We start from the raw sequence: 8459 nt of genomic DNA on the forward strand, positions 1-8459 counted from the left end.
GGAAGAGAGAGACATTGTTAACGATGTGGAAGACGATAAATAAGTGCTGGCTATGGCTCCTTGTCTGACACTTTAACTGGAGACATCAATTATTTATCCAAGTAAAGAGGGTCAGGGTGTGTGTGTGAATGAGAAGAGTGTGTTAATGAAAGCGAGAATGTATGGTGCTCAACTGTACTTTTGAGCATAATAAGAATATGTGTGCTTGTCCAGTGTCCATGAATGTCCTCTAACCTAGCTGTATGACAAATCTATGAAGGAGTTCACCCTCATTCAAATCTAGATATCCATGTGCTTTAAAAAGTTTCACTGCCCCTTTTTCCAGGACGTCTCAGGGAATTCTTTAATGTAAAGGGAAATGGAAATACGCTCTGACTGCTCAAGATAAGACTTTTAATTTGCTACTGTAAATTGAAGCTATTTGTCTTCAAACCCCAACTTCTGTTTCAGCCTGCCCATATCTCAGACAGAAATATATCGTTCAAATTAAGTCAAATGTAGAAGCATGTGGTGGCATTTTTTTTTTTTATGTCTTTTGCTGCTTCACAAGGCATGAAAGTGAATTTGGCTGAGGTCAGTACAGTCACAGAGCAAGGTTAAAGAATCTAATAAAAATATTTTCTTTTCCATTGCATGTTTTGATTTTTGTTTTTGTTTGGACATCATCATGTTGGTCCCTGAAAAGAAGCAGAAAAACAGTTCATCGTTCTGCACTCGTCTTCACCATGTCTGATTTTCTCCTCTCCTTCTCTGCATTTCCGTACAGCTCACTCTCATCCATCAGCTTTGTCACCTCTTTCCGTTTCACTAATTTCATCTCATTACATTTCTTTCTCCCTTTTTTGTTCTCCCATTATCCCTCCCACACATTCCCACAACTGCAGTGCAACCTCTAAGTGCTGGTCACAGTCACACAAACCACAAACTGTTGATTCCTGGAATATTTTTGTCCAGAGGCCAGACCATTACTGACCAGTGACCATACATAGCATACTATAATTCAGAGTTTATTTCTATTTTATAAGCTCATGCAGTTGGATGATAGTTGTGCTCATTGCATCTCAAATGGTGGGAAAGTACCTAAGATTAAATCTGATGGCTAAGATACACAGTCATAATGCACAGAGTTCTTATTGAGCAAAAATTGGTGGTCTATAGTATCCGGGCATCTTAATGGTCTCCATATGTGCCTTGGCTACCACACGCAGTCAAAGCAGCACACAGACTCATGTTTGAGGAATCAGTGAAGTCTAGAATCTCCTCACAAAGAATCAAAAATAAACTCAACTTCAACATGGCCTCTTTATATCCTGCCATAGTTCTCATGTTTGTTTCCTTTACATAAAGAACAAGTGCCCTGCTTCGCAGAAGAATGAGGGAAAATTGTTTAAACAAGGGCAAATTTATGGCGCCATGCAGGCTGCTGTGCCATTTCATCGAGGGGAGTGGTCAGAATGTAATACCGGTGTATGAATGTCCCATTGATCAGGGCGTTGCTGCTCATTTCTCACTTGGAGAAGACAGAGCGACAGAGTGTAGCAAGGCAGTGAGTATGAATAGCCAAATAAATGTCAAACTGAGGGAGTGTTAATCGTTTATGAGTGTGTGTGTGTGTGTGTGTGTGTGTGTGTGTGTGTGTGTGTGTGTGTGTGTGTGTGTGTGTGTTTGTAGCCAAGTACATGCCAGCGTTTAGGATGTTAATTGATTTTCACGAAGTTTTATTATGCATTGGTAGTCAAAGTCAGCAAGTGGTATAAATTTTTGTTTAGTTTACTTATTTCTTAACATGTATCCATAATTTAACTGTTCAGTAATAGAAGCTGTTCACTCAGCTCAGTGGAGGCTCAGTGGAAGACAACATGCAGTGTAGACCAAGGATGCTGTGAGTTGACAGTGCTAACCACTTCACTACGCTGTCTACGCCGGCTCTCTCTTACCCTTTACCCGCCCCTGTTGCTTGTCTCGTGTTTCTATGGTGTATTGATAGTCATGTGCTTTTGTGCTGAGGTGTTTTTGCTTTTATCAAACTGTTCTCCCACTAGGAGCTCAGTCTGAGTGGAGTTTTTTATCTCCTCCTCTTACCTCATGTAGTGTATTTTCGTTGTTTTTTTCCTATCAGCCTACCTTCTGACATGTCTGCCCAATGTGATGTTTGTGTAAAGTTGGTCAGAAGGTTCCTTTGTGAGTGCGCATGCGCCATTAGCGTGCTGCCTGCTGTAACCCCTAATTTCCCTCGGGATGAATAAAGTATTCTGATTCTGATTCTGATTCTGATACTACAGTTCTGCCATTATGAACAGAATAGTTGTGACAGATTAATGTTGTTGGTGCCCTTCCTGTCAGTGCCCTGTCAAAGATCTTGCCCTTAGGTGCCACAGTTGACAGGAAGGTGCCCTTTCCCCTGTTGTCTATGAATGCAATAAGTCCCTAAAATCTGAAAAACAAAAAACAATTAGTTTGTTGCTGCCTTTTAAAATGGCCTGAATGAAAGTTTGAAAAATATACCTACTTTCTGGCAAAATACCGTGAAAGATTTATATGATTTTGGTGAGTTGTTCATGTTTATTGCCAAAACAGAGGCTGCATACCTCTGTCGAAGCACAAAAATCCTTTAGCACCAAGAGCCAATAGATATGGGCAGACTGAGACAAAATGTTACATTACTTGGTGTTTCTAAATGCTTGGCTGTGTCTGTGTGTTAGCCCTATGACAGACTGGTAACCAGGGTGTAGCCTGCCTCTCATTCTATGACACCTGGCATAGGCTCCAGCATCCACTGGATCCAGTTGGAATAATTAAGGATTTCTAACTTAGTCCTAGCCCTACCTGAGGTAAAATTTTCATACAAGTCTATCAATACATTTTTCAACAATCCTGCAAACAGTTTGACAATTTGAGACAATCAAATAAACAATCACATGGATATTTATATTATTTAATGGATATCAGTGAGTTCATCAGGCTATTAAAACTTTGGAGTTTCCAGAGATTCTGGGGTCCTTAAGCAGGTCATATTAGTATCAACATAAGTAGTGCATTGGTTAAGTATATGTACTAATGCAGAGGGTGTTTCTTTAAAAAAAAAATCTGGCCTTGGTATTTGGCACGCAGCAGGCCATCGTGTTGCCCATTCAAATATATACAGCAATGTGTAAAACATGAACAGATTAATTCTGCTGTCTTCTTTGTGATTGCCGAGATGGTATTTACTGATTGTTTCCAAAATCTCATATTTGGATCATTAAGTGTTAAGCCCTTATCATTAACACTTATCATTTCATCTATTACCTGAATGTCCCACAATATAATTTGCTGTATTAGAAATTTGCTGGTCTATGGAAAAATTTAAATTTTGGTCAGGTTTTCGTAACAGCATACTGTTTTGTTTTGGGGGGTTTTTTCATGAAGAAAGTAAGAGAGTTCAGAATGTAACTCTGCATGCCTCCATTATAATGTAAAAAGGTAGCAGGTTTTTGGTGTCCCAATACACTGTGCTGTATTCATATTTTTCTTTCACTCAGAGTTGGGAATATGATTTTATTTCTCCTAAACTTGCGTGACGTCTGTCAAACATGCTGATAAATAAGTGACTGTTAAGGTAGCCTTTGTAAAAGCCTGCTTTTTAGCTGATGAAATTGCTAGACAAGCACTGCATTTGCAGAATAACACTTCTGTAACCGTACTGAATTCTCCTCAGTTATGCAAGAAAAAAGTGTAATGACAAAAAAAAAAATGATTGGGAGAAAATGCTGAACAAAGCTGAAACGTCTCAAGAAAAGGAGGAGCGCTTGGGAATAGATGAAAGGAATATTTTTTTTCAGAAGCTTTATAACACACCAGATGATGAACCTTGAATGCACTCTCCAGAGTTGACATCAGCTCTCCACCCATTGTCTGGTCCAACAGAGCTCAGTCCTACCTCTCACACAAAGCCCATCTCCACCCTTCACTGACAAGCCATTCAGTGGGGAAAACGCAACGTTGATGGGCTCTGACTAGAAGCATTTTGTAGTCTGTCCGCTGTTCAATGGGCCCTCGCTCTCCCAGACTCATGGCAAGACTTTGTAATGGAAATGTGTGATGGGCAAAACAGCACAAAAACACTGTTCCCTGCCCTCATGTGTCGCAATGATTTTATGGTCTGAGTGAAGACAAGAGATTGAGTGTGTGTGTTAGGGGATAGCCGTGTCACTGTGTGTGTGAGATATTTTATGACTGGGGCTGCACCATGGGCCCATGGGTCAGAGTTCCATTTGACTGAGCAGCCCACGAATTGTTCCTGCTGCAGGCTGGTTAGCTGAGCCCTGGCCATAGGGAGCTAAGACCATTCAGCACTGTGTGTGCCTGGTTTGGATGTGTGTGTGTGTGTGTGTGTGTGTGTGTGTGTGTGTGTGTGTGTGTGTGTGTGCGCATTTCAGATCCAAGTGTGTAAAAATGAAGCACATTTAAGCAGTCCACAGATAGGGCAATTGGGAGTTACTGCCATTGATTTGAATGGGAGTAGTTGCATTTGTGCCTCCCTTTAGAAGCTTAAAGGATTAATAAAGCAGCAAAGACTAGTCCAGTGTCATTTCTTATATGCCTCTGAGATGAACATGGAGGAGGGAGGGCGGAAAACAGAGTGAGATGGATGATGGAGAAAGGAAATTGTTATGAGAAAGTCTGTGGAATGGGCAAAAGATGAGGAGCAGAGCATGCATAGAGGAAGAGCTTTAGAGAATCTGGATATAATTAAGAGATGAAAGTTGTTGTTTTTTGTTTTTTTTTTCAAATTGACATAGCTTCCATTAACAACGTCACTTCTGCTTAAGTTGAAATATTTATTTTTCTGACCTGAGAATCTTGGCATTAAATGAAATTAATATTACACGTGCAGGTATTAGTTGATACAATCTCTCTTGAAAGCGAACAAGAATGAATAGCTACCCAAATGAAGAATCTTGCAATGAAACCCTTTAGATTAACTCCATGTGGCAAATGTAATTCACTATAATTTCCCTCATGCAAGCACATGCCCCTGAGGCCAATACAGTACAAGCAATAGAAAACATTAAGGAAAATGCAGTTGGGGTATGTGACGGGAGAAAAAAAGGAAAGAATGAGAGACATTTTAAAAAAAAGACAGTAGCTGAGAGAGAACAGATGAGGAATATCACTGTGAAATGCACTACTCCAAGACTATGCTCCATAAAAGAAAATGCATACAGCATCATTCTTCTGCTATACAGGAAACAGAAAATGAAAAGGGCAAATCTGAGTTCGTGCACCTTGGTAAGACTAGCCACTGGCGACAGTCTATCTCCAAGTCAGTGCTGCTGAAAAGGGCATGGTGAAAATACTCCAGCTCTCAGCATAAAAGGAGCTGACACACACTCCGATCCATTGGTTTTAGTAAGTGTGCAGGCAAATGTCTTGTGAAAAGGATTTGCTTAAAATTTAGAAATTTTGAGAGATGAAGATGCTGAGGAGCACTGTGATATCTTGCAATAAGTATAAAGAAGTGTAGTATTTTTTTTATTAACTCAGACAGATTAGTCAGCCACCTCACATATCTGGCTGTTCTTTATTCATTTCAGGTGACATGCTCTTTAGAATAGTATGATTTAACCACCGCTAATCCTATTCACTTCTTATTTGCCTAATTCCAGACCCCTATATTTAGTTTTATGTCAAAACACCCACGTGATGAATGATGAATAAGATTGTCTGCTAACAAAAGCCTTAATAGTTAGGCAATGACGCACATAAAGAACTTCTGAAATTCTTGAGAGAAATATAGTTAAAATTTAATTGGAAAGCAACTTTAAGTCTTTATGTTTATTTAATGTACTTTGTTAGAACCAACTATTCAAAAGTTCATTTAACTCGGAATTTTAATGAAGCCTGGCCACTTAATGTCTGGGGATTTTTCTTATTCTCCCATAAAATGGTACATTTTTTCCATTAAAAATTGTTCATTGTTACTGAAATGTATTTGGTTCTCAGTGCTTCACTAGCCTCATAATCAGACTGAATTGCCATTTCATTTTATGTCATGCATTTAGACTAATGCTGTGGTGATGTTATTTGTCTTCTTGAAAGAGAGCGGTATAGATTGGTTTCTGAGAAACACAATTGTTGAGATGAACATATACTGCAGAAGAACAAAAAAAGCTAAGAGGACTGGGAGCCTTTCTTTGTTTCATAGTCTATACCTAAGTTTCAAAGAAGTGGAAGGTGAAGGTCTGTACTCAAACAGGTTTCAGTCATAATGCTCACCCTGGTAGTGCATGTTTATGGCTGTTAAAGAAACTGTGCAGACATTTTTCAGGGTGTGATTAATGCTGATGTGATCAGCCTGACAAGCGCTGGACTTGCTGACAGCTGATAGAGGTGCAGAGTGATGGTTTTGGATGGAAAATGCATCATTTTATTACACATTTCATTTTTCAGAGAAAAAAAAAAATCAAACAGGTGCACATAGCCTATTTCTTGTTATCTAACATATGCCTCTGTGCCTTTGTAACACATCTGGCATATATCATTGCATCTGTTGGTGGTGCATCTCGTGAACATTTGACACTCTTTTTACACTCTGTCTTAATCCAAGAAAGGTATTTTAATGGTTATCCTGATTTATATAACAACTGAATCAGGGCAAACCTCAGCATATATGATAAGAGATGTCGGGTCAGGAGAGTTCTGTGTCCATGCCTGCCTCCGGCACTCCTAGTGCTTGTCCCAAGCTCAGATAAATGAGGACCATTGTGTCAGAATGACCACCCAGCATAAGATTTTATATGCTTATTTTAGTTTGAACAAAGAATGTTAAAGATGGTGTGGCAAGGCAGGAGGAAAAGAAAAAAAGACCACAAAAAAGGTTTATGAATGTAGTGGAGGGGGGTCGTTGTGACAGAGTTTTATTTTTGTTTGTTTAGCTTTCACACTCATTTGGTGTTTGATTAGGTTTAAGCACTAAAAGTTATTGGTTAGGTTTGGTGAAGAGATAATGGTATGAGTTACACCTCTACACAACACTAACCCTGCACAATGATAAATGCTATCAAGTGCAGTAACATGCAGAATAGAATGGGTAACCAGGTTTCATGTGATAAGCTGGAGAGAGACAGTTTAAGTATCACCATATCCAATTCCACCTACAAAGATGTGATTGATTAGTCATTTAATCTGGGATCTGACAAGTGCAATACATCCACTTTGAATTGTAGCATTATTCAAAAAGTGGCAGTGTGACATAACCTAATCTTGTTCAGGTTTTTTTTTCTTCTCACAGTAGAAAATAATTTCTTTTGAATCTCAGACATAAGAAAGGTACATGGAAGAACAATAGCTTCATCTTTTAACAGACCATTGCTGATATCTATCATGTGTAATCTTTCCCAGTCTAGAAAACTTCATGTATTTTTTGTTTATTTTATGCCCCCTTTAGACCAGAATACATTTGTGTCTTTAAATTATATTGCCTCTACTACAAACAGTTTGAAGTCATCACATCCTACATTGATAAGTAAGAAAAAATATATATATATTTAAAAGATCTCAGCATAGCAGCATGGTACAAAACAAAGCACCACCATTATAAATATTAAAGCTTCACTCTTCATATATAATATTGCTTATTTTCCCCAGAAGAGCCATTTTGTGAGCAGTACAAGGCTGCACTCCCACTGAACCATATTTAGGAGTATTGAGAAACATAATACCTTGGATGAATGGGTTTAATACATTATTGATGGCTGGTTGGTTTGTTGGTTTTTATGTGTCAGTCCTTGGAGAGTTTAAGCATAACACTGTTTCAAAGAGACCACTGGCCTGCTTTTCATCTCCTGTTGCTTTAGCCCAAATACAGCTGTGCTACAGTAGCCTGATTTGGGTAAACATGCACAAGTGTACAAGCTCACACACAGGCACACTCATGCAAGTGTTAAGGTGTCAAGCTAGTTTTATTCTTCATGCTCTCTGGGGCATATGCATACTCAGTAGCTGTGGTAAAGTCACTTAATATGGGTAACCGCACATATAAACACTGTCAACCACTGTGAGATGTTAGTATGTTTTCTGATCCTCAGTATTCTCTGGGGCACACTGTTTGTTTGGTTACCTCAAGGTTTTGCCACGCTCTGTATTCACCAATATTCATGAAGGGCTACTTTCCCTGTGCAAAAATGGTATGGCCAGGAGCTCGACAGGGCTTTAAACAGTACAATCACCAACGCACACAAAAAGAAAAAAGGGTATTGTTTAAATAGATTGCCTGCATATAAAGTACACATACACACTATTTATACCCAACAGCAATTTTTCATCAAACAAACTTAAAAAAACGTGTTTATTTCTAAAATGTGTGTGTGTGTGTGTGTGTGTGTGTGTGTGTGTGTGTGTGTGTGTGTGTGTATCTTCTAAAGGCATGTTTGAAAAGACACTCTTTACAGTGGTAACACATTAATCTTAATTTCTCC

Source organism: Copadichromis virginalis, linkage group LG6 (genome assembly GCF_057382275.1).
Source record: "Copadichromis virginalis isolate Kocher_CV1m ecotype Utaka linkage group LG6, C_Virginalis_male_GT1.1, whole genome shotgun sequence".
NCBI classification, from domain to species: Eukaryota; Metazoa; Chordata; class Actinopteri; order Cichliformes; family Cichlidae; genus Copadichromis; species Copadichromis virginalis.